Genomic DNA, 6,136 nt, shown 5'->3' with positions numbered 1-6,136 from the left:
CTCTGCCATACATGTCCTTCACTGCCAATGTTGAATGACCCTGTGGTACATCAAACAAAATGTCAAAAGAGCTTATCATGGTTGTTATTGTCACATAAAGCTCTGCAGACCAGTCGATACAACATGCCTCTGATCGTCTAAAGAGGTTGATTCATTTTAGTTTTTCCACACTGATATGAAATATCACTCAGTCAATCTCAAGCTAATGAGAAACTGAATCAACGAAAATGTAATAATATCAAACAAATGGGCTAAACTGATAAATATATGAATCAAAAACATATGGGCCAGAATAAATAAAAGTGTGTGGTAAAACAGTTACATCTAAGAAAAGAAGGCTTAATTGCAATGGTCATTGTACAATTAATTAGCTGAGGCAGATGGCTTCAGAGTGTGGACAGCTGGCGTGGACCGGATGCTGTCTGTCGCTCTCTCCTATCTTTTTATTCTCTTCTTTTTTATCAGCTTTTACAAGCTGGGGGCTTAGATTCTCATAGCCATAACAAATCTGTCAAGTCAATCTCACATCACAGACCGATGCACAGCCGTGGAGATGGTTCTACACCTTCTGATGTGCTACTATTAGCTGCCACTGCCACCTTGTGGATTTCTTCTCTCACGGCATTAAAGAACGAGAGAGAGAGACTGACAGAGAGCGAGAGGGAGAGAGCAGGAGAGAGAGAGAGAGACTGCTGGCCAGTCTCGCTAAGCCTCTGAGATCCAGCGTTCTCTGTCAGGGGATCAATAAAGCTCTCGTCAAGATGGATGGTTATGTTTTTTCTACACTGAAGTCTCAATCTTCCCAATGCTAAGCACCCGATAACACCTGTATGGGCTGTGTTACTGACGGCCTGAACTGATGCTTCACAACTGATAATGTTTAGCTGGCCCTGGTTGACCAGAATTAGGAGAGGGATCAGAATAAGAATGGAATTGGCAGCTAGTAAACAAGGGGCTCTATTCAATCATCTAAAGTGTTACAGATTGTGCGATAGAAATGATCATTTCCATTGCCTTTAAATTTCAATCACGCTGTAACACTGAACTTCTGCGATACGGATTGAATAGAGCACAAGCTCTAAACTAATGATAGCTTGTTTACCATTTTAAGGTTATACAAGATATCATACTAGTATGATTATCTTCCAACCACTGCTGGTATTTATAATGATAACAGACACATACTGTAGCTATTAGGAGTAGTCCAACTGTAGCATTATAGATTCAAAAGCAAGGGTTGTAAAAGTAAAGAAAACATATTTTAGTTTACACGTCTTATAAAATTCAATCTGAGCTATCTTTTTTGCAGGTGCATGGTAACAGTTGAATAACATGAGAAAAAATAAGAAACCCGCACACTGCTCTTGCTAGTATCACTGCTCTTTGATAAGCTGTATGTATCGGCCTCAAGGCCTTCATCAGAGCTTTTAGTTTACACGTCTTATCAGTGAGCCTCAGTCAAAGTGCTGTTATGCAGCGAAGCCAGGCATCTACTGTTCAAACATTCCTTTACACACACACACACACACACACACACACACGCAAATCCACACATACTTATCTGGACTTCACAAACACAACTATTTCACCCGTCGCTTGTTTCAAAGTCAGCTTCATATGCTCTGGCAGCAGGGCCCTATGAAAAGAGGAATATAGCAGGGGGGGCAGGTAGGAAGGGCTGAACAGTTCTATGCTATCTCTGTCATGTATCATACAGTATGTGAATCAGATCGACCAGACCATAGTGTTTACCTCTATCTAACTCCTATGGTCTGGGTCCTGCTCCCACTGTGGGGGTTTGATTCTCACCTCCTTTTTCACAGGCTCAGCCCCACCTGCAGTTGGCTATTGTGCTCCTCCATAAAACTGGCTGTGAATTAAATAAAGAGGACACACACACACACACACACACACACACACACCACAAACACACACACACCACCACAAACCCACACACACACACACACACAACACACACACACACACACAGGCCACAGAGAGACCAACCTAAACTTAACCTTTACTTAACAACCCATCCCGGATCGGGAGCATCCTATCAGTAAAAGCTGACTCAGCATAGCCTAGCATAGCGCCACAAGTAAATAATAGCATATAAATATCATGAAATCACAAGTCCAATACAGCAAATGAAAGATAAAACATCTTGTGAATCCAGCCATGCATTTCCGATTTTTTTAATGTTTACAGCAAAACACTATGTATTTCTATTATGCTAACCACAATAGCCAAAGACTTCAACCGCATATTTTCACATGTTTCTACCGCATAGGTAGCTATCACAAAACCGACCAAATATAGATATAATTAGAACACTAACCAAGAAACACTTCATCAGATGACAGTCTTATAACATGTTATACATAAATTTATGTTTTGTTTGAAAATGTTGCATATTTGAGTATAAATCATAGTTTTACATTGCAGCTACCATCAAAAATATCACCAAAGCAGCCAGAATAATTACAGAGAGAAACCGTGAAATCCTAAATACTCATCATAAAAACATTTATGAAAATAGCATGGTGTACAGCAGGATGAAAGATAAACATCTTGTGAATCCAGCCAATATTCCGATTTTTAAGTGTTTTACAGCGAAAACAAATATAGCATTATATTAGCTCTACCACAATAGCCAAACACAACCAATTTATTTCACCGCATAGATAGCATTCGCAAAAACCAGCAAAATATATAAAATTAATCACTAACCTTGACCAATTCATGGCAGATGACAGTCTTATAAATCAGGTTATACAATACACTTATTGTTTTTGTTCAGTAAAATGTGCTATTTTAGAGCTGCAGAAACCGTGGTTAATATCATGTGAATATGTAGCATGATTCCACCAGAATGTCCCGGAGCTATTTTGGACCTCACCTACTTTTTTTTTATTCTGACAAAAGAACTCATCTAAACTTCTACATAAAAATACTTGTTGTATGGGCAAATGAAAGATACCACGGTTCTTATGCAACCGCCGTGGTTAGATATCGTTTGTAAAAATACACCTTTACCATAACAACAGCTGGCGTTTATCTGCGAGACAGCGCCCGCCAAAACGGCAGAGAATAGGATAACATTTTCCACAGAAATACGAAATAACATCATAAATTGTTTCTTACTTTTGTGAGCCTTGCCATCAGAATCCTTGTCAAGGAGTCCATAGTTCGGAATAAATCGTTTTGGTTTTAGAAGGTCTTTTCTCTCTGTCGAATTCGTGCCACAATGCGTAGACATTTATGACGTTCCCAGTTTCTCTCGGACGCAAAGACGGAAAACTCCAAAAGCTCCAAATAACCTAAATCAACATGATAGAACTCGGTTGAAAAAACCTGCTTTACCGATGTTATTAATCAATGCATCAAATATAAAATCAGGCCGGAGAATTAGCCGTGTATAACGACGCTTACATAAGACAATCATAGGAGGTCTTCCCGCGGCCTTGGTAGAGCAAAAGGAGAAATTCTGGACACGATCATTCCAAGAGCTCTTCGTTCCGACTCAGTACAAGCTAAGACACCCCATTCCCACCTTCAACTGCCTGTTGAACATCTAGGGGAAGGCGTAATTGAGCTGCCATGCATATCGATAAATATTAGGCAATTGAATAGGCAGGCCCTGGAACAGAGCATCGTTTTCAGATTTTTCACTTCCTGTATGGAAGTTTGCTGCAAAATGAGTGCTGTTTTACTCACAGATATAATTCAAACAGTTTTAGAAACTTGAGAGTGTTTTCTATCCAATAGTAATAATAATATGCATATTGTACGATCTAGAATAGAGTACGAGGCAGTTTAATTTGGGCACAATTTTTTCCAAAGTGAAAACAGCGCCCCCCTATTGACAAAAGGTTTTTAAAAGGCAAAAACTAAAGAAGGGTTGTTGGTCGGGGTGGATGGGTGACCGTATAACGCAAACGTCTAGCAACCCAAAGGCTGCATGTTTGAGTTTCATTGTGGACAAGATTAGAATTTTAGCTAATTAGCAACTACTTAGTACTTTTAGCTGCTTTGCAACTACTTAGCATGTAAGCTAACCCTGCCACTAATCCTAACCTTAACCCTTTCAAAAACCCAAGAGTCGATGCACCACGGAAATCTAACTAGCATAATACTAAAAAATCCTAATAAAAATCTGTCAGTTTACGCTAGAGATTTTGCATTGGATGCGTCTCAATCCACCGCATCCACCGATTTCACACTTGCATATCTGCGATGAAAGGTGACAGAGCTAGAGCGGTGTTTGTAAGACCATGAGACATCCCGAAAATTGGTCCTCTCACAAAATTGTCTGTAGCATCAGAACGGTTTTGCCTACAAACTATTATGGAAAGATGAGACTCTCACGAACACTATGGTATTCTCCATTTTGCACTATGACCCCCACAAGCATCTAGGGACTCGTCTGAAGTTGGTACAGCCGTCGGTTTTAGGCTACACACTAATATGACACCTTGATGGAAAGGTGAGACTCACGAACATGTACATGTCGGTTGTTTTGCTCTAGGATGTTCAGAGGCCTCACAGGACTCGTCTGAATGTACCCCGGTTCCAGATACGGAGACAGTTTAGTGCCAAAAATAAGGAGTTAAATACACAAATGTTTCCTGATCTTTCTCATATCTCTCAAATATTGAACAGACACTTCAGAATAAACTTCCTTTTTTTGTTTATTTGGGACTATATGTTGCTCCATGTTGTGAATCTGATATTCAATGCGCTTGTATGGGCGAATAGCAGTAAGGCCAAATGTTATTTTCCATTAAATATTTTTTTAAATATTTTTTTATACTTCAAGGGGTCTTAAAAATCAAAATCAAAAAGGTAAATGATACTTTGTATGACTTTCTTGATACAATTTCATATAGCTTACTAGAACCCCCCTAGCCACATAGCTAACATTAACCACAACAAATTAGAATTCGTAACATAACATACTGTATGTATTGCAAATTCGTAAAATATTGTACGAATTGCATTTCACAACATATCATACGAATTCGATGATGGACATACAAAAATGAATTCATATCATATGAAACGTTAATACATACAGTGGGGAGAACAAGTATTTGATACACTGCCGATTTTGCAGGTTTTCCTACTTACAAAGCATGTAGAGGTCTGTAATTTTTATCATAGGTACTTGCCACAAATTTTGAACAGAAATGCAATGGTTCATGGATCAGTCTAAATCTTGAACATACACTGCTGCCATCTAGTAGGCAGAATCTAAATTGCACCTGGGCTGGTATTTCAAAGATGATGGTACAAAAAAAGTACAAAAAATAGCTTTTTCTATCTATTTTCTTTTAGCAGATCTAATGTATTGTATTCTACTACATTCCTTTCACATTTCCATAAACAGCAAAGTGTCTTTCCAAATGGTACCAAAATATGCATATCCTTGCTTCAGGGCCTGAGCTACAGGCAGTTAGATTTGAGCAATAATTTGAGGTGAAAATAGAAAAAAAGGAGCGGATCCTTAAGAGGTTTTTAATATGATACAGTGGGGAGAACAAGTATTTGATACACTGCCGATTTTGCAGGTTTTCCTACTTACAAAGCATGTAGAGGTCTGTCATTTTTATCATAGGTACACTTCAACTGTGAGAGACGGAATCTAAAACAAAAATCCAGAAAACACATTGTATGATTTTTAAGTAATTAATTTGCATTTTTATGCATGACATAAGTATTTGATCACCTACCAACCAGTAAGAATTCCGGCTCTCACAGACCTGTTAGTTTTCTTTAAGAAGCCCTCCTGTTCTCACTCATTACCTGTATTAACTGCACCTGTTTGAACTCTTACCTGTATAAAAGACACCTTGTCCACACACTCAATCAAACAGACTCCAATCTCTCCACAATGGCCAAGACCAGAGAGCTGTGTAAGGACATCAGGGATAAATTGTAGACCTGTACAAGGCTGGGATGGGCTACAGGACAATAGCCAAGCAGCTTGGTGAGAAGGCAACAACTGTTGGCACAATTATTAGAAAATGGAAGAAGTTCAAGATTGACGGTCAATCACCCTCGGTCTGGGGCTCCATGCAAGATCTCACCTCGTGGGCATCAATGATCATGAGGAATGTGAGGGATCAGCCCAGAA

This window comes from Salvelinus sp. IW2-2015, linkage group LG16 (genome assembly GCF_002910315.2).
Source record: "Salvelinus sp. IW2-2015 linkage group LG16, ASM291031v2, whole genome shotgun sequence".
NCBI lineage: Eukaryota > Metazoa > Chordata > Actinopteri > Salmoniformes > Salmonidae > Salvelinus > Salvelinus sp. IW2-2015.
This window is presented reverse-complemented; position numbering follows the sequence as displayed.